This window comes from Sarcophilus harrisii, chromosome 1 (assembly GCF_902635505.1).
Source record: "Sarcophilus harrisii chromosome 1, mSarHar1.11, whole genome shotgun sequence".
NCBI lineage: Eukaryota > Metazoa > Chordata > Mammalia > Dasyuromorphia > Dasyuridae > Sarcophilus > Sarcophilus harrisii.
Genome location: NC_045426.1, coordinates 607,519,630 through 607,541,830, shown reverse-complemented (window position 1 = coordinate 607,541,830; position 22,201 = coordinate 607,519,630). Strand labels below are relative to the sequence as shown.

The window sequence follows — 22,201 nt, the reverse complement described above, 5'->3', positions numbered from 1 at the left end:
TACGAAAATTAAATCAAAGCAATTTAAGAGTGGCGGACTGAGGAAGGAAATAAGCATTTGTATTTTGCCTACTATTTGCCAGGCACTGAGGGTAGTAGTTAACGAGTATCAATTCATTTGATCCAATCGGTTAAAATTTGATTCGATCTAGATCTTAAGAGTAAGGAGACAATAAAGCTAAAGGACAGAGAAAGGGGCAAGGGCTGGAGGAGCGCCTTGAGAATAACAAGCAGGGAGGAAAGAAATGAAGAGGTGAAGGTGATATGTAACTTCTGGCAGGAAGAGCAAGTTCTCTCAGTAGTGAGCAGCGTCCCAGCATCCTTCAGGAGAACATGCCTGGGGGGGAGGGGGAGGGAGCAGAAGGAAAGAAGCAGCTTCCCAGCATCCTTTGTGCTGGGAGAACGGGGAAGTAAGGGGGCGAGAGTGAAGTATAAATTCCTGCAGGAGGTGCTCACTCCCTCACTTGTGTGCGGCTTCTTAGCGTCCTTCTGGAGGCATGCTTTGGGGGAGCAGAAGGAAGAAACAGCTTCCCAGCATCCTTTGCAGTGCCAAACGCTGGGAGAACGGGGGAGATAAGGAGGCGAGAGTGAAGTCTAAATCCCTGCAGGAAGTGCTCACTCCCTCAATTGTGAGCGTGTCCTTAGCATCCTTCTGGAGGCATGCCTTGGGGGACAAGGTAAGAAAGCAGCTTCCCATCATCCTTTGCGCTGGGAGAACAGGGAGGTTCCTGCAGGAGGTGCTCACTCCCTCACTTGTGAGTGTCTCCTTAGCGTCCTTCCAGGGGCATGCCTTGGGGGGCGGGGTAAGAGCAGCTTCCCAGCATCCTTTGCGCTGGGAGAACAGGGAGGTTCCTGCAGGAGGTGCTCACTCCCTCACTTGTGAGCATCTCCTTAGCGTCCTTCTATAGGCGTACCTTGGGGGGGCGGGATAAGAAAGCAGCTTCCCAGAATCCTCTGGGAGCGCAGGCTCTGCGAGAACGGGGGCGCATGTGACGCCTAACTTCCTGCCGAAGGCGAACACTCTCAGTAGTGAGCAGCGTCCCAGAGTCCTTCGGGAGCGCAGGCCGGGGAGGGCGGAAGGAAGATGGCTGGTAAGAAGAACGTTCTGTCGTCGCTGGCGGTTTATGCGGAGGATTCGGAGCCCGAATCAGACAGCGAGGCTGGAGTGGAAGCGGCTGGAAGTGTGATTGCAATAGAGGAAAAAGGCGGCTTAGTGTCTGAAGCCTATGGAGATGATGACTTTTCTCGACTTGAGGGAGATCAAGATGGCTACGAAGAAGGAGACGAAGAAAACGGCAGGCCATCGGAAGATGGTGATTCAGAGACTGAGAAGCCCGAGGCTGATGCCCTAAAGGAGTTTGCAGAACTGGAGAAGAGAGATCCTCAGGAGCTGGTTGCTTCCTTCTCTGAGAGAGTCAGGAACATGTCTCCTGATGAGATTAAAATTCCCCCAGAGCCACCCGGCAAATGCTCGAATCACCTCCAGGACAAGATACAGAAGCTATATGAGCGGAAAATAAAGGAAGGGATGGATATGAACTACATCATTCAGAGGAAGAAGGAATTTCGGAATCCCAGTATCTATGAGAAGCTTATCCAGTATTGTTCGATTGATGAACTTGGCACCAATTATCCCAAGGATATGTTTGATCCTCATGGATGGTCTGAGGACTCTTACTATGAAGCATTAGCTAAAGCACAGAAGATTGAAATGGATAAATTGGAAAAGGCCAAAAAGGAGAGAACAAAAATTGAGTTTGTGACAGGCACCAAAAAGGGCACCACAAGTAATGCCACAGCCACAGCAACCACCTCAGCCAGCACGGCATCCAGCACCGGGGCTACTGATGCTCAGAAGAGAAAGAGTAAGTGGGATTCTGCTATCCCAGTGACCACCATAGCCCAGCCTACAATCCTTACCACAACAACTCCCCTGCCAGCCGTTGTCACAGTGACAACCAGTGCTAGTGGCTCCAAAACTACTGTCATCTCAGCTGTAGGCACCATTGTGAAGAAAGCCAAGCAATGATAGATACATGGTTGACCATACTTTTTGTTGAAGGACATTTACGCCGGACCTTGGCACAACTATGAACTTTAGGTGTGGAATCCTGCCTTGGATGCACTATTATAAGCACTCATTAGACTAACACTTTCCAAAAAGCTTCCTATCCCTAAAAAAATTCCTTTCTCGTCCTAGTAAGAGAATTTTGTTCAGTCACCCAGAAGACTCCTTATGCCCATCAGGGTAGTAAAATTGCAAGAATTGGATATAATACTAATAATTTTTTAAAAATAATATTATATGGTACTTTAAGTTTTCAGAGCACTTTACAAATTTGTCATTTTAAGCTCTCAAAAATGCTGGGAGGTGGATGCTATTATTATCTCCATTTTACAAATCAAAAATCTGAGGCAGGCAGAAGTTAAGTGGCTTGTCTAGGTTCAAACAACTAGTAAATGTATGAAATAGGATTAGAATTGCATTTTATTTCAAAATTTCAGGTCTTTATTTTCCATAATTTCAAATATGTTTGTATGTTTTATGCTTTTATTCTGTTCTGCATTGTAGTTATTAAATAATATTGCCTGTTTTCTGAATGTGTCATATCTCCATGCTTTCCCCACTTACCCTTCAAGTAAAGGCTCTTGTGAGGGCAGGCCATATGCTTTTATCTTTTTATCTATCCCCAATAACTGTCACATAATTTTCCATATGGACTTGAATAAGGAGAGAATGCCACGTAAGGAAATGACTTCCAACATTGCAAAGAAACACCTCTTAGATTGGAGGCACTGTAAGTTAAGGGACTTAGCAGAAACATATAGCCAAGGGGACTGTATAATACAGGGAAAAGATTGCTGGCTTTAATGTCATAGTATCTAAGCTCTGAGCTCTATCACTTCTGTGACCTTGAAAAAGTCAAAACCCCCATAGACCATATTTTTCATCTCTATAAAGTGAAGGAATTGAACTAGATGGCCCCTGTAGTCTCTGTAAACTCTAATTTCTTGCTTTTATCCTACTGGATAGCATAAAGTAGATGTCCTATAGGTAACAGAAACTTAGTGTGTTCAAAACTTTTATTATATCTCCCAACTCTCCCTCAGCCAGATAGGACGCCCTCATTCTCCCAGTCCTAACCTCACAAATTAGCTATCAGCCTCAATTCCTCACTCCCTCTGACCCATTCATATGCAGCCTGTTGCTTAATCTGTTGATTTTACCTTTGTATCATCTCTCATCTATTCCCTCTTCTCTGTTCTGATCTTGGTACCAACCTGGTGCAGGCCCCATCACATTATGCCTGGACTGCTGTAATAACCTGTTGTTAAGTCTGCCTGCCTGAAATTTTTCCCCATTCCAATCTATCTTCTGCTCAGTTATCAAAGTGATTTTCCTAAAGCATAGGTCTGACCATGTTACCTTCTACTCGTAAATTCCAATGGTTTCCTGTCACCTCCAAGATCAAATATAAAATTCCATGTTGGACTCTAAAGCCCTTTATAACCTGTGCACATTCTCACACATGTGCACACATCTTTCTAGTCTTACACCTCACCCACACACAGTTTGTAGTGATACTGATCTTCTTGCTTTTCCCCCCACAAATATTCCATTTCCCTTTTCTGGAAATTTTCACTGGCTAAATACTATCCTTAGAATGCTTTCCCTCCTTCTGTCCATTTCCAGGCTTCCTTCATATATCTCAGGTAAAATTACAGTTTTGCAAGAAGCTTTTCCCTCTCTGCCTTGATGCTTCTATTATTTCCAATTAATCTTGTATATATCTTACTTGTACACATTTATTTATATGATGTCTCTTTTCCCTCTTCCCCATTTGATTGCGAAGGCCCTGAAAAGAGTGACTGTCATTTTCCTTTGTATCTCCAGGGCTAAGTAGGTACTTCATAAATATTTATTCACTGTGATTTTTGTTTCAGGTAGAAGATTCAAACCAAGTCTTCTTGACTAGTTCGCATTTAACAACTAGCATCCCTGGAAGGAGGAATTATATGTGCATATACATATGTATAAATGAATATATATGTATGTATACATATATATATACATACACATTTACAAACATATGTATATATATATACAACCTGTGTATAATTTTACATGTTATAAAGTTTAATGTGTACTTTTAATATTTTTCCATAATTTTGAGACTAGACAACCAAGCTCTGACTGGCAGTATGTCATTTTCCAAAGTATAAAGGTTCAAACTGGAAATTGACTATTTGGTTCTCCAAACTCTTGAAACAGGTTCCAGCATACCCTTTCTCCATCCAAGGTCAGACCTGACCTGAAGGAAGTGATATCTAAAGTGAGCCATAAGAGTAAATCTTTTAAAAGCAGAAGTGAAGGAGGAGGAGGTCCATGTATTCCAGGCATGTAAGACAGCCTGTAGAAAAGAATGGAGGGCTCTGGAAAGACATTAAAGAGAAAATGAAAAGTCTCTGTCTTTGAGGAGCTCCTAAATCTTTCTAGATGACAGAGAATTATCATTCAAGAAATCAATACCAAATCATTTATTTGATCTTTCAGTACCATCATGACCCCATTAAAAATGGCTGCTAAAAATATCTTCCCTTTCTGTCACATAAGGATGGTATGAGGATCAAATGAAATAATAGGATCTAGGAGAGACCTCAGAGATGATACCGTTCAGCTTCTTCATTTTTCCAAGGAGAAAACTAAGACAGAGTGGGAAGGTGATTTGTCCATGGTCATAAAGATGGTGTGGCTGAACATGTTAACTATTCCTCTAAACTTTGTCTTAAAATGAAAATTTGAGTTAAAAAAAAAAAGCCATCTCTGCATTTATCCAAACAATTCCTAAGAGAATTAAGGCCCCAGAGGTTAATTAATTTGGCTGAGCTCACACAGGCAGTAAGCAAAGAAGCAATGAATAATTTGTATCCAAGTCCTCTGATTCCAATCCCAGCACACTCCAGTGCCTGACACTGCTTTATGAAAGAAATGTTGACAGAACAAGACTAAGGGCAGAACTGAAGTAAAATGAAGTCATTATGTGATGTTTTCTTAAAGCCTGCAAGCAAAATTCACGAAATACCATATCTGATGAGTTATTTTCTGATCATTCATCCATTCATTCATTCAACAACTAAATTAAATATATAATTGCATGGAGAGTTCATATTCTTCACATTGCAAAGGAAGAATAATGTAAAACCATTGGCAACCCAGCCAAAACTATCTTCCTGTAGTAATTTTTAAGGTGCAACAAAACAGGATCTGTTTCTTATTTAAATTCTGTGTCTCTCCTACCCTGTCCAGGATCAATGCTTAATAAATGCTTGTTAAATTTAATTGAATTGAATGCAGACTGGTGACACTAGCCTTGAAGTCTTTCCTGAGCACTAAACTAGCAACTATTCAATTTACCATGGAAAATATTGGAGAAAATGAATTAGAATATTTGTATTTAAACATGAGTTTCTTATTCTTATTCTTTTTTTTTTTTTTGCTTATTTTATTAAAAAAAAAATCCTTGTAACAAGTATATAGTCAAGCAAAACAAGTTCTTACATTGGCACACCCAAAAATATGTGTTCCATTCTACATATTTAATCTATAATTTCTTGAAAAGAGGTGAGTAGCATTCTTCACAGTAGGTCTAATCGGGTTCTAGTGGCAGAGAGTTGTATGAATCTTCTTTTGGTCGATGCAAATCCTTTGTGAAAAAATTCACAAACCCAAAGAGTTTTAGGTGGCAAAAAGGGAAGATTATTGTTGGATGAGAAACCAGCTTTGCTAGAAAGACTGACTTCTTCAGTGGCAAAGTCCTGGCAGAGAAATTAAAAAAGGTTTTTCACTAAGAAGAGTGTCTTCTCAGTGGACAAGAGTGTTGGCAGGCAGCTATCCTCTACTCCAGACTTCTGCAATGATCAGAAGTTTAGAAATATTCTTTAAAAAGAAAATCTGAGGCTCAGGTTTCAGGTTGAAAAGAAAGCCAATGTCCCTAGGCCCAGATCTCCAATTGAATGGAAATTCATTCTAAGTGTACCTGAATGAGGATCTAGCTATGGGGCGGGGGGAGCAGTGATTTGCCTTAGAAAAGGCCCAGTCGAATGACACCACTTAACTTGTGTGGGGAGATATGCTTTGTAGGAGGGCCTGAGACTCAAATCTCCTTTCTTTACAGATCAAAGGATACACAATTTAGAGTATTAATTTTTCAGATCAAATCAAAAGGGAACACAGTTTCACATCCCTGTCAGGTCCATTAGAATCATGATTGGTCATTATATTGATCAGAATTCTTGTTCATCAAAATTGTTAATTTTTTACAATATTATGGTACAGATTGTTATCTTGGTTTTGCTCATTTCATTCTACATCAGTTTATATAAATCTTCTCAGGTTGTCTCTAACCATACTTTGCACCATTTTTTATGACTCATTAGTATTCCATTTTACTCATATACCATATTTTGTCCTACTATTACCCTATGTCATAGTAATTTAGCTTTTTAGAGAGGCCACCAACAATGTAATACAAAGACATTCAATGAAACCCTAAAATTCTACCAAAACATATAGTGACTTTTCAAGATCATCTCCTCAACAAAATCAAAACTGATAACATAGAATTTAATCACTTTTATTGAGCCTATTGGGATGATACTTTGCTTTTTGAATCCTACAAACATGAATTAGGTAATAATTAATGCATGTGTTAAATGTTGGACACAAAAGTAGATTCAGCACATCCTTGACCTCAATACTTATTCATTTCTGTGGTGTTACAAAGTCAAAGAATTTCAGTCTTAGAAGGACTTCAATGGTCAGCTAGTCCAATATACACTTGGGGGGTGTTGAAGAACAATTCTCTTTATAGTAGACCAAAAAATTGATTATGTAATGTAATGTTCAGGCTAGCTTTCTGGAAGGCCTTGGAACCAGCCTTAGTCGCAGCAGAATGATCACCACAAGAATAGTCAGGAATAAAATCCAAATCTTTATTGTCCTCTTCATAGCTTGTGTCCTTCATAGCTTGACCCATTCTCCTCTGCCAGCATTCTGCTGGTCTGCTAGTCTGATCTTAGTGCAGGAAGCAGGAAAGCCACACTAGTTAATGATCAAAGATGGAATGTCTATGGCTGATTTTGTTCTCAGTTTAAATATCCTATTACAATTACATGAATTGTAGAACTATTACATCACCCTGATAAGTACCAAGTATTTGTAAACTAGATAACCATTGTCTCATCAACTGCACCAAGTTAACACCTTGTTTTAAGTATACTTCTCCAAAGTTCCGCCCTCTACAATGTAAGGTATGGCTTCAAGATCTCCAATGAGGAAAAAGCCATAACTGTTCAAGCCTTTTTAATTGTTAAACTTTTGCTGATTTGTTTTGGTCTGAATATCTTCTTCACAACTTCTTGCCATTGTTCCCAATTCTGCCTTCTGGGGCCAAGCAGAACCAGCCAAATCCTTCTTTAACTTTCAACCTTTCAAATACTTTGAGGCAGATTTAAATTAGGCCCTATCAGTTCGCTTCTCAAAGCAAAATATCCATCAAACAATTCTCTGTGAAATGAACTCAAGAGCTCAACCTATTCTGGGTTTTCTTCTCTGAACACCTTCCAGCTTATCAATATTGTTCCCTTATATATGCATTCATAAAGCAAATAGTCAAGTTTTCATCTAACAAGGTTAAAAGATAGTAATACTGTCAACTTCTATATTCTTGAATGTTAAGCCTCTCTAAAAACAGCTGAAGACAGTATTTCTTTTGTTGTCACATCATACTGTTGACCCTTATTGAACTTGAAGTCCACTGAGACTCCCATATCACTTTTTCAGACAGATGGTAGGCCAACTGTTCTTCTGCCATATATTTGTGAAGCTGATGTCTATAAGTCAAAAAGTTTTCTTTTATTTCATTTATTCTCCTTTACCCTTTTCCTTTCCTTATTCTCCCATCTCCTCCCATTCCCTAGACACTATGGGAAAGAAGAGCAACATGGGTACTCATATTGCTTAGATATTTGTCAGTTATTATTTCAATCAAGTTCCCTTCTTCATGGCCCCATTTGGGGTTTTCTTGATAAAGATACTAGAATGGTTTTCATTTCCTTCTGGAGCTCATTTTACTGAGGAGGAAACTGAGGGAAATAGGGGTAAGTAACTTGCCCAGAAGCACACAGTTATTATCTAAGACCACATTTGAACTTATAAAGGTGAGACTTCCTGGCCAAACCTAGTACTACTCCACCACCTAGCTGCCCATAAATAATTCTTACCTAATTGCTATGAAGTTTTTCCCCCCTTCTATTTGGTGGAAGACTGCTTTTTTGCAGCTTCTCCTCATTCCTTATTCTTCCCCTCTGGGGCAAGGCAGGACAAATCTAATCCATCTTCCACAGAACAGTCCTTCAAGTACAAAAAAAGTCTCTCATGCCATATCTATGTCTTTTCATCTTCATGCACTGGACCATAGCCAGTCATGTTGACTTTTGTCTTGCCAATGGACTTTGATGATTCTGGAGGAAAGAGTCAGACTGATGACTCTGCGCAACTTTGCTCCACTAAAATCCAATTCAAGACATTACACACATCATGTCATTGGTCCCCTTCGAGAATGAAGAACTAACAACAACAAAACTAAATGTCCCTCATCTGAAGAATTCCAACAGATAATGATAACAGGTAGACCAAGGACTATAAGATATTTGGGATTGTTTTCCCCAACAAGGCATACTGAAAGCCAATGAAGAAAGGAGCTGGAATCATAAATGCCAACCTCATCGAATAGCAGCTGTGGCCACAAACCAAAGGAACATTCACATAATAAGTGAGATTTGTGAGGGAAAAATCAGGGGGAAGACATATGGCTATGTATCAGTGTTTTCAGCCACCCCCACACCCATACCTAAGCCTTGACCAAGGTAGCTGTTGATCAGACTATGAAGGTTGTCCCAGAATAAGTTGAAACTGAAATATAAGGCCACGTGTAAAAATATTTAATTTTGTTTCTATGGAATAGAGAGCATGTTTTTGGTCATTCACCTCCCTCCTCCCCCAAAGAGCAACTCTAAATATCATGTGCCCTTTTCAATAGGAAAGATAACATCTATGGGCGTGGCTTAGTCTAAGGGCTAATCATTGTACTACAAACCTTGTGGACCATGTTAAAGGGCAAGGAACATCGTCCCACTTTTAATTCACTGAAAAGTGAATGGCTTGGAGTTCTGTTGTTAGAGGAGGTAGTGGTTTTGCTTTTACCTTTTATCTAAACTTTGCTTAAAGAAAGGCATCTAGATTGAGCAGTGGATAGAGCCCTGAACCTCAGAAATTTACCAGTTGTGATCCTGGGCAAGTTACTTAACCTCTGCTGGTGTCAATTTTTTCATTTGTAAAATAATAGCACCTACCTCCCACTTTTGTTATAAGGATCAAATGAGATAATAATTGTAAGATGCTTAGCACAGTGCCTGGCACATAGCAGGTGCTTAATATATAAACAGTGATAGGATGAATCTCTTACTGTGACCCTTGAGAATTAGATTCATCTGAAGCTTTGATTAATGATAATTGATGTAGGAGATAAAATCTTTTAGGATTGCAGCTGATATTTAATTGGAGTTTTGAATTCAGGTATGACTGTCTGCATTCAGGGATCCTCAAACTTTTTAAATAGGGGGCCAGTTCACTGTCCCTCAGACTGTTGGAGGGCCGGACTATAGTAAAAACAAAAACGTTTGTTTTGTGGGCCTTTAAATAAAGAAACTTCATAGCCCTGGGTGAGGGGGATAATAGTCCTCAGGTGCTGCATCTGGCCCACGGGCAGTTGTTTGAGGACCCCTGGCACTAGATAGTTGAACTAATGGAAGCAAAGAACAGCTTCAATCCTTATTTTGAGGGTAAGGAGAGAAGTTTAGGGGAAGGTCAGAACAGGTAGGTGGTATAGTATATAGAGTACTGGGTCTGGAGTTAGAAAGACATGAATTGAAAACTGGCCTCTGATTAGCTGTGTGATGCTAGGCAAATCATCCAACCTCTCTTTGCCTCAGTTTTCCCCTCTGTAAAATGAGATTAATAATATTGCTTATCTCCTAGGGTTGCTATGAGAATCAAATGAGAAAATAATTGTATGTAAAGTGCTCAGCACAGTGCCTGAACACATAGATAGAGCTATTTAAATATTCATTGCTGTTGTTATTATCTTCACGTGGTATATTGGGGAAGTTTCTAGAGTTCTAAGTTATCTAATACTGAACCTGTATAGTCAATGTTGAATCAATGATTGGTCCCATACCTGGACTTTTGATGTTTTCTTAGTTTAAACTTTCTTGTTTTAGTTACCAAACAGGCCATTCCATAACTAACCAGCATTTACAAAGACTGTAATTTCATCCAACCTGCACTGAAGTAATTTGAAACCCATTTTTGATTACACTAAAAGCAGTTTTCATAAGAAGAGCTCCAGGGACAACTCCTCAAGAGATGGGTTTGGCATATGTTTCCCAAGCCAAATCAGACTCAAATGTAAGGACAAAAGATGGTCAACAGGGGTGTTCCTTGTGTTTGTTTGTTTGTTTTGGGGGATTGTTGTTGTTGGGTTTTTTTAGATATTAAAGAATTCAATAGTAAAGCTTATATAACAGATATCTGTGCATGTAGCTAATTAATTTGGGGGAGTATGCTTACAAAAAGACATGAATATTACAAATGCATAGTGTGAATGAATATATGAATACAGACCTTCTCTGTATTCATTATGCCAATCACTGTGATAATCATTGGGAATAAAAAGAAAGACAAAAGACAATTCCTGCCTTTAAGGAGTCTACAATCCTTTGTGGAAGGACAAGATGCAAACAACTATGTACAAATAAGCTAAATACAAGATAAATTGCTAACTGGCAAGGGACTAGAATTAAAGAGGAATCAGGAAATACTTCCTATAGAAGTTGGTATATTTAGCTGGGACTTGCAAAAAGCCAGGGGAACCAAGAAATAGGAATGAGGAAGAATTTCAGGTGTGCAGCAAATGAAAATGCCTAAAATTGGGAGATTTGTATCTTGGGAGGAACAATCTGGAGGTGGATATCATTGGATTAATGGATTTCATAATATATATTAGTGGTAAGGGAAAAGGGATTTAAAGACTAAGAAGACTGGAAAAATTGTGGAGGGATTGGAGATTATGAAAAACTTTGAATGTCAAACAGAATTTTATATTTAATCCTAGAAGTGATAAGGAATCACTAAAGTTTATTTGGTGGAGATCTAAGAATTTTGTTTGATTGGAGAATGGAATATAGTGTGGGGGGGAGGGGGGAACCTGCTGAATTTTAATTTAAAGAGCTTTTATTCAAATACTAATTCTGCTATTTAACTAACCCCTCTAACCTTGGATATGTCAGTTCATCTCAAGAGTTAAATTTTCTTATCTATAAAATAAAAAGATTAGACTTCTTGTTTGTCCTTAACTGTTTGGCTAGAATAATCTCTAAAGTTCCTGCCAGATGTAAATATATAACACAATGTTTCAATTTGTCAAAATCTCTTAAAATGTGGGATCCAGAATTAAACACAACAAGTTGAGATGTATCCAATAAAAGACAGTAGAAATACCACCTGTTCCATTAATCTGGGCATCATATTTCTATTGATATAAAACTGCATTGAGGTTTTTGTTTTGGTTTGGTTTTTTTGTTTGTTTTTATTGAGTAACAACATCACTCTGGTACTTCATAAGGACCATGTGGGCTACTGGATTTTCTAGATCTTTTTCAAGGCAAGTCCCCTGCAATCATGTATTTGGCCAGGTTGAGTTTTTGAAATTAAACCCAAATCAAATCTGGTGTTCACACCTCTAGTCATAAGTATGGGAGTGTGAATGGGATTGGAAGGTTGAGATTGGTGGAGCTCTTAAAACAAGAATTCTGAGCCCCACTTATCAAAAACAATCAGTTGTCCATCTTCAGTTCAGTATTTTTAGTTCCAAGCAACCAAGAGTACCAAATTGGCCAAGGAGGGGAAATTTTGCAAAGGTTACAAATGGAGCAGTTCAAAACTCCATTACTGAGAAGTAGTGACATCAGGCCTATGGGATGGAGGGAGTGGGGAAAGAGGAGAGTGAGAGGAAAGGGAGGAATGAAGGAAGGAAAAAAAAAAAAGAAAGCATTATAATAAATCACATTAATTTAGTGCTTTAAGGTTTGCAAGGAATTTTATAAATCTTATCTTCTTTTATCCTACAACAACCCTGAGAAAAGACATAAGGTCTGAAACAAATAAATCTGTGTATGTGGATGTGTGTGTATGTGGGGGGGAAGGGGGGAGTGGCTTATTTGTGTGTATATCCCATCAAAGGTCATAGGCCCCCTCCCCTCACCCACCTCAGTTAAGAATTCCTTGTTCTAGAATTAGGAAAAAAGAAATTAACCCCCTTAGTCAGACTATTGTGTATCTCTACAATTATTTAAGAGCTTCAAATTCTCCAATGATTACGTATAAGGAGAAAAGACCCTTTATACTCTAATGGATATCAATACTTCACGTTAACAAGCACTTATTAAAGTATACACTCTGAGGCACTCTTCTAACATGAGAATAGAAAGAAAGGGAAAAAAAAGGGCAAAAGATAATCTCTAACCTAGAAGAGCTCATAATCAAATGAGGTAGAAAACATACAAATAACTAATTACAAACAGGATATGTACTGGAAAAACTAGAGATAATCACAGAAGAAAGACATTAGTTTTAAGGGGAATAAGGAAAGTTTTCTTGCAGAAGTGGGATTTTATTTGAGATGTAAAGGGAAGCCAGAAAATCTAAGAGATAGAAATGAAGTGGAAGAGCATTCTAAGCAGGGAAAGTTAGAATATGGAGCTTAGTATATGAGAACATCAAAGACATCAGTATCACCCTATCTTCACTTGAATAGAAATAAATAAGATGTAAGAAAACTGGAAATGTAGAAAGAGGTAAAACTATGAAGGGCTTTAAAAGCCAAAGAGAGGGTTTTTATATTTGATCCTGAAGGTAATAGGGAATCCCTGAAGTTTATTAATTAGGATGGTGATGTTATCAAAAGATCATTTTGATAGTTGAATGGAAGATAAATGCAAATGAGGAGAGACTTGAGGCAGAAAGACCTATCAGAAGAACATTGCTATCATTTGGTAGTAAGTAATAGGCCTGAAACAGAGTGGTTACAGGGTCAATGAGAGAAGGGATAATATATGAGGGGTGTTGGAAAATTAGAATCAAAAAGACTTGAGGAAAGAAGGATAAAAGTACAGAGAAAAATTGAGTTGAATTCACATCTAGGCTGTGAACTGAATGACTAAGAAGATAGTGTACTTTAGCAACAATAAGAAGAGGAGAGAATTTTAAGGGGGAATAGAGGTCTGTTTGAAACATGTTGAAACATGAAGCATGATTTTAAGAAATCTATAGGACATTCAGTTTGAGATATCCAGTAGGCCACTGGAGATGGGACTGGAGATTAGGCGAGACATTAAGGCTGAATAAATAGTTTTATGAATCATCTGTATACACTAGACAAAGGAAACTTTCAAGAATCTGTGATTTCATTATTGTGGGTACTACCTACAAAGATGCAGATTACAACCTTTCTTTGAGTAATCTACTATATCATCATCTAAAATTAAAATGCTACCTATAATAAACACTAATTAACCATTTAATTATGGATCAAAGTATGACTTTGGGGCCTCATAGTGACCTACAAGTAACCTTAGATTCCCAAAGACTATGCCAGTGAAATGTTAGTTCTGTTCAATTCTACTGAGCTAGGGATTACTTCCAATTGAGAGTGGGGGGCGGAGAAGAGTAGGAGCATTTTCAGGAGGAGGGTAGCAGTAGCTTATGGAGGGAGTCTGGAATGAGAAATTGGAGCCCAGATAGCTTAAGTGATTTTCTTAGAATTTATAGCGGATTTCGATGATATTTTAAACAGTTCTCTCTAAAAAGCTATTCAGAGGAGTTTAACAAACCCATTCTTTTATCATTTGTTCCCTCTTTGCTACTGCTCTCTAAGGCCTAGTTTACTATATTTCCTCTTTAACAATGGCCAAAATAAATCACCTCAATTTAAAACAGAGAGATGCATCAAGATTATGAGAACTATTTTCCAAAGTTATGCTGGCTGGGAAAAGAATGACATTGCAAAAATTTATCAGTACTTCATTCTTGCAATACAGAGCTGGCATCCTTCTCACAGAACCACAAGGATCCTGGTTTTCTTAACTAAATGTTGAAGCAGCTATATACCTACTTCAAATATTGGATTCGAATCCTGATTCTGTCACTTTTTACCTATGTAATCTTTTAACAATAAAAACAATGCTATTTTATTTTGATTAGGTCCTTTTTTAATTTTTTATTTATTTTGAAGTTAAATACAAAAAGACAAAAGAATATTTCCATATACACATCACAACATAAAAAGAGGATTCAATATAAGACCAAGAATTTCCATTTCACACTGCTTACTTCAACCACATCCACTTTTCCCCAATGCCCCAAATCCATCACTCTTCCTTAAATAACATCAAAGGTAGTCCTGAACAAGGATAGATATCAGAAAAACAGTCTGCAATGTAGGGGATGGAGAAGAAGGGAAGAAGAGATGGGAGATAGAGAGAAGAAATATATTTAAGGCCTCATTATTTGTATGACTTTGCTTTGCTTAAGAGAGGTTTATGTATTCTGAGCTCTGATCTCCCTTTACAGAAAATAACATAGTTAAATTATGCCCCATTTAGTAACTACTATACAGATTTACCTGGGCTGGAATAGCAGACTAGAACTTGTTACTAAAGGACCTCAGAATATGAGCAGATTAGACTTGGAGGGATCGTAAAGATCATGTCCAAACACCTAATGCTGCAGGTAAGGAAACTGAATTCCCAAAATGAAATGGGCCTTGTCCACATAGAGAAAGTAACATGAAGCAGATTTTCTAACTCTACTCCATTATATTAATGTCATTAATTTTCCCCAAGTGCCTGAGAAAAACAAATATATAGAAAAAGTTAGTATATCTTTTCCACTCCCAGACCAATGGGTAGGGGATATCCAACCCTAACATAAAAAGGACATAAAAGTCAAAGTAAAGCTTTAGTCCCACAATTTTTAAAGTCCAATACTTTTTGTTTTGTTGTTTTTACCTTTTATTTACAAAAAATTTTTATATGTAAATATTATCTCCCCCCATAGAATTCAAGCTATTTGTGAATAGGGGTTTGATTCCCCACTGCTTGACTCATAGTATTTAACTAATATTTGATTAATTGATTGTAATGCTGGTCAAAGCTAAACTCCAGAGGAGATAGAGCCCTTACTCTGTGATTATGGTACAGATCTTGAGCTATCTGGTTTATTGTGTTCTTTTCAGGGAACCAAATATCTGGAAGGGCCTTTACAATTGATCAGTGAACAAGTGTTTACTAAGCATCTACTGTAGGTTACACATTGTATTCAGTATTGGGGATACATAAATAAAACTGAAACATCTTTGCCTTCAAAGAATTTACATTCTCTAAACTGAGACACATAATTCTAAAAGTAAATTGTGACACAAAGATGGAAGTGACTTACCCAGCATCTTGCAACTTATTAACACTAAGATGGACAAGAGCTCTAATATTCCCAGCCACAGTGTTCCTTCTCATTTCTGACTTTACCAAGTTACAACTTCCCTTTAAAAATGTGTCACTAACAGAAATGTGGCCAAATGAAAAGAAATCAGTTATTAAATGCCCTGCAGCATATATACACTGAGTCAGCTTCCTCTAAATCACATGTGCAGTCTTTTTAACAAGAGAAGGCTCACAACTGGTTATAATCAACTTTTTCTACTTTCATTCTTCTGTGACTTCAGAGCAAGTTACAGCCATTTTCCAAAACTCAGTAAACTTCTCTTTGCTCAAGGTGTATTTAAATAGAAGGGCCCTTTTGGTCATGGGACATCTGGGAGTTCTGGTGTTAAGCTAAGCAGCCTTGGGTGATGAAGCCATGTGTTTTCCACCTTTCTTTCAACTACCTATGTCCTGTGTCGCTACTCCAATTCTCCCTATTAAATTCTGGAACAAAGCAAAGTGTGGGGAAATTTCTTTGAACTGAGGAGAGTGGCAAGCAGACCTACATTTCTGTTCACTATAGTTCCTGAGTCAGCAGCATGACAGAGAAGCCAAAGAAGGGATAATTGGTTTAGATTTAAAACAGTGTGGAGAGATCAGAAGGAATCATAGTCCTGCCATATTAGGTCTTGACTATAGCCAGGGAGAATATGTCCAATTCTGTGGGACATACAAAATGAGTCATTGATGAGTTGAAGTTCATCTGGAGGAAGGCAATCAGCAATGTGAAAAGACTGAACAGCATATTATGAAAGCAACTGTTAAAGAAACATGGATGTATAGCATGAATATAGTGCTTTGAGTACACCTTCCCTCTCTCATGGGCCCATCAGAAAAACTACCCTAGCTTCAAGGTGCTCTTTGGGTTTGCATCCAATCAAAACCATAGCTGATGAACCTGAATCAGCATATTACACTAACTAGTGAAATAGAGGACAAGGTAAATTCCAAATAAAGGCACTTGATGAAATATAATAGTAAGAAAAGTAGTAATATTCTAGGTTTTCATGACTGTTCTCTCTGGTTCTCCTTTTACTGTAATAACACCTCTCTCTTATTTCTCATTTTTTATTGAGTCACACTCAATAACTGTTTCCAAAGATCTGCCCTGAACCCTCTACTCTTTTGTCTCACTTGATGAATTCATTAGATTCTCCTAGGTTCAATGTTCATCTCTATGTAGTTGATTCCTAGGTCTATTTAGCAACACATATCTCTTTCCTGAGCTTCACTCCCATATCACCAATTGCATATTGAAGATTTTGAATTGGATGTCTTGCGGGAATCCCAAATTCAACAAACCTAAATCAGAACTCAGTTCCCATTGCCCCAAGTCATGCCCCTTTGTAGAATTTCCCAATTAACACTCAGAATACCACCATCCTTATAGTTACACAGTTCACAATTTTGATGTGCTCTCCAATTCTTTCTTGCTCACTTCTTACATATACAACAAGCTGCTAAATCTTACACAAAAGTTCTCTTCTCTCCACTCACATGACACCATCCTAGTTGGGGCCCTCATCTGTTCTCATTTGGATTATTTCTAATGAATTTTTCTATATCAAGTGTACCCACTCCTATCTGTCCTGTACATAGCTGCCTATGCCTAATTCATAGGTTTCACTATGCACCCTGCTAGCCATTCTCAACTTATTCAATAAACATGCTACATGTTACTTATAAGACCAAACATAAAGGTGACTGCTAGCTTCCCAATCCTAATAGCTACCCACTTCCATACATCATAAGCCAGTCATAATGGCTTACTTATTCTTCCTTATATAGAATTCTGTTTCTTACCTCTGTGACTTTGTAGTGACTTGTTACCCATTATGGAAGCGTTCTTCATCTCAATATCTTAATTTTAGAACCCCTGGCTTCCATTAAAACTCAGTTCAAGTGCCCTTCTCCAGCAGGTCTTTCCTTGTACCATTCTCTCAGTTACTATCACCATGAAGGTTCCTATTTACTCCTTATTTTCTTTGTTCTGATTTTTATGTTTCTTCCATTAGTATGTAAGCATCTTAAGGCTAAGGACTATTTGAGTTCTTTTGTTTTGTTTTTCTTTATATCCCCAGAACTTAACACAGTACCTAGCACCCAGGAAATGCTTAATTAAAAAAAAATGCTGTTTGATTAATAAACATGGGCCATGTTCTCCCACAAAGTTATGCAAGATTGGTAAGAGAATGGGTAAACAGGAATTACAGGGAAGGGGGAAAAATAGGTAATATATATGCATGGCAAAGCACACATACAAGAGAACACATGTCCAGGGAATATAGATTTATATATGGAAGGGTAGGTCACAATTCTAAATCTGAAAGGAAGTTAATGCCTTATACTAATATCACTGTGCTATTCCCTAATAAGTGTGCTTCTCTGTTGGCTGAGTATCTTCTGCTTTTTCCACTCTCTCTTCTAGACTATTTTCATTGTACCATCTGAGCTCTATTTCTTCCCTAAAAAAGGATATCTTTCACTCAGTTCTCTTAGCTTATAGATCAGTGAATGTGCTAGTTCTTTTAGAGAAAAAGGCAGACCATCACATATAAAATCATTTGGCTAAATAAAACTTCAGCAGCTGTATTTTGACTTTCTCTCCATTAGTAAAGAAGTCTGTCAAGTCTATACTCAACTCCTGGGACTAATCTCTTTTAGAATATACACCAGTCAGCTAGGGTTAATTAAAGCCCATAGTCATTTAATCTGTTTGTTGAATTTATTTCCTCCTGTTAGCAGGATCAAAGTGGTAGACTTAAAGTTCTACTTGACATAACTTAAAAAAAAAATAATTCCAGCTAACTCCTGGTTGTCGACCTGCCTTCATTTTAGGATATTAAACTGCAAAGGTTTATGGAGAACATGGTTTCCTTTAGCCCCCTAGATCTTCTGAGTCTGACATGCAAATGAATAGATGAGAAAAGATCAAAATAAAAAGACTAGATGGAAGCCACTATGAGACTGTTACCCTCAAACTCTTTCTTCTATAATACATGAATTTCCCCTATAAATGTTGATGATAAATTAATCAGATTTTAGAATCCCAACATAAAGAATAGAATATTTAAGGAATATGAAAGTATCTTCAAGTATCTGAAATTATGTTAACCCAAAAACCAATACAGAATTGTTGAGGTCTTCCTCAATAACATCTCATGAGGGATTTTAGTTGCATAGCTAGCATTTATAAAGTGCTTACAAAGAGCTTCACAAATTTTACCACATTTTATCCACACAAAAACCCTTTCAGGTAAGTAATATTGTTATCCCCATTTTATAGACCAGACTGAAGCAGATAGAGATGAAGTGCCTTGCCCCGAGTCAAATAGCTGGTAGCAGGGTCAGGTTTGAAAGTCAGGTCTTCTTGACTCCAGGTCTAGTGCTCCAACTAATGTTGATTTAGTTGATTACAAGTTCATTATAAGTAAAATGATATAGTATAGAAAGAGCTAGTCTTGGAGCTAGGGCAACTTACATACAAGGCCTGTCTCTGCTGCATACCAGCTGTGTTCATAATTTACTTAACCTTTCATTTCCCAGATCTTTCAAAGTATATTACAGGCCAATTGCCAACTTACATGTGAAGTTTCTATACCTAGAATTCTTTACCTTAATGAGGTCCCAGAAATGGATCAAAAACAAACAGAAATATTTTAATAGTAACACAGTATGGCAACAACAACAAAAAAAAAAAAAAAAAAAAAAAAAAGGTGTTCCACTGGCTTTGGCTGCATTAGCAGAAGTGTGGTATTCATAATAAGAACGGTAATACTTGTTGCATTCTTCTCTCTATTGATTAGGTCACACATACCTGCAGTTTTCTGTTTGGTTTTAGTCCCCACTTTAGAGTAAACAGCTAGCATTTTAAGAGCATTTAAGGTTTGCAAAACACTTTACAAACATCTGATTTGATGTTTACAACAATCCTAGGAGGTAACTACTACTATCATCCCAGTTTTTCACAAAAGGAAATTGAGGCAAATAGAGGCTAAAGGTCAGATGGCTAGTAAGTATCTGAAGCATAATTCTAATTCATGTTTTCCTGATTTCAAATCAAGTCTGCTCAATGCTACACACACCTCATTAAGAATGGTGAAGATTCCAAAAGCCATTCCAGATCATTATCAGTAAAATAAACTGGAGATTATATTTATTTAGCATGGAAAACATTCAAACATGTTGGAACATGCTAGTTGTCAGCTAATATTTTTGAAAACTATCATGGGAAAGCACCATCTATAATGAGTTTGAAAAAAAAGAGATTGTGGCAATAAAAATTCAATAAATATTTAGCAACTAATTGCATACTTTGTGTTAATCACTGTACTAAGTTCTGACACACAAATAAGAAAAAGGAAAGATGATCCTTTGCCCTCAAGAAGCTTGCAATCTCATGGGAGAAGTCAGAATAAGAAAAAAGGGGCAAGATAATATGCATACTTTTAAAAAAAATAAAAATAAAAACGGGGAAGGAGGAGACAGAAGTGAAATGGTGTGGAAGCATGATGGAGTGGAATCCAAAGAGTATAATAGGTGGTGGGAAGGCTTCTGAGCTGTCTTTACAAGAGACTTTGGGAGGAAATTTTTGCTTCACTTTTTAGGCCTCCAATCAGAGGCAAGTTTTGAGCAGCTTTAAAAGTCAAAAGTGAGGAAGGGAGGTGAATTAAGGAAAAGGAAGAGAATATTTTTCCCTTTAATATATTTTTATTTATTTCAATAATTACTTCCCAATTACATGTAAAAAATTTACCAATCATTTTTTAAAATTTTGAGTTCCAAATTCTCCCCCTCCAACCTATTCTTCTTCTCCTTCTTGATAAGGCAAGCAATTCAATACTGATGATACATGTGAAGTCACGCAAAACTAATGTCCATGTTAGCCATATTTCAAAAGAAATAACAGACAAAAAATAAAATGGGAAAAATAAAATTTAAAAAGTAGACTTCATATGGATCACAACATAACATTTCTACTTTTTCTGTTAATGTTTGCTTCTTCTCAGGTTATTTTTACCTTCTTTCTAAATCCAATCTTTCCTGTGCAACAAGATAACTGTATAAATATGTATACATATATTGTATTTAACATATACTTTAACATATTTAACAGGTTTGGGACTACCTGCTATCTAGGGGAGGGAGTAGGGGGAAGGAGGGGAAAAGTTGGAACAGAAAGTTTTGCAAGGGTCACTGTTGAAAAATTGTCCATGCATATGTTTTGTATATAAAAAGCTATAATAAAAAAATAAAATTTAAAAAAAGTAGACTTCAATCTGCACTTAGAGTATCAGTTTTCATTAGTTGGTGGTTGTCCTTGAACATCATTATGTTAGAGTTGAATGATAGTGTGTCCAACTGTGGTGGTTCAGACCAATATGAGCTCAGAATACTCTGTCACAGATTGGACACAAAAAGTCCCTATGAACATTTGGTATGGACTCTCTTACTTTGTCCATCTTGTGTTTCTTCTGCACTAATTCAATTCCACTTTGGTCATGGAGCATAGCACCTTCTCTGATGAAGGTTTGCCATGCTAGGCCATGTCATACAATAAATTCTTTTTATTATTATAATTATTATAGCTTTTTATTTACAAGATATATGCATGGGTAATTTTTCAGCATTGACCCTTGCAAAACCTTCTGTTCCAACTTTTCCCCTCCTTCCCCCCACCTCCTCCCCCAAATGGCAGGTAGACCAATACATCATACAATAAATTCTAAAGGCTCCAAAGGAAAGTGTAGGAGCGGAAAGATTGTAGATGGACTACCAAACTGTAGGTCTTCAGAGCTATTGTACTGACCTCTTTGTTGTATGCCTGTGAAATGTGGACAGTATGCCAGCACCATGCCAGGAAACTGAATCGCTTCCATTTGAAATGTCTTAGCAAGATTCTAAAGATTACCTGGAAGGATAAGATCTTTGGCTTTATCACATTAGCTTACTATGATTATTTGTTCTTATTATTATAAACTTAATTATTTCAATGACTTAACAAATCCCAGATTATTTTGCTGATTACCATGTTGTAGTATAGTTTAAAATCTGGAACTCTTAGGCTACCTCCCTTCACATTTTTTTTTCATTGATTCCTTTGATGTTCTTGACCTCTTGCTCATCCAAATAAATTTTATTATTTTTTCAAGCTCTATAGAAAAATACTTTGGTATGACACTAAATAAGTAAGTTAGGTAGAATTGTCATTTTTATTATGTTGGGTCAGCTTACACATGAGTAATTCATATTTCTGTAATTGTGTGAAAAGTGTTTTGTAATTCTATTCATATATTCCCTGGATTTGTTTGGCAAGTAGATTCCCAAGTATTTTATATTGTCTGCACTTGTTTTAAGTGGAATTTTTCTTTCTAACTTTTATTGCTGGGTTTTGTTGATAGTACATAGAAATACGGATTGTTTATATGGGTTTTATATGTTCTGCAACTTTACTAAAGTTGTTAATTATTTCAACTAGTTTTTTAGTTCAATCTCTGAGGTTCATTGGGCATATGATCATGTAATTTACAATGAATGATAGTTTT

At 37.3% G+C, this 22,201-nt stretch overlaps 1 pseudogene; it reads left to right on the top strand.

The window, feature by feature from the left end:
- The first annotated feature begins 850 nt into the window (after positions 1 to 850).
- LOC100934842 lies at positions 851 to 2,322 on the top strand (annotated as a pseudogene).
- Positions 2,323 to 22,201: the final 19,879 nt, after the last annotated feature.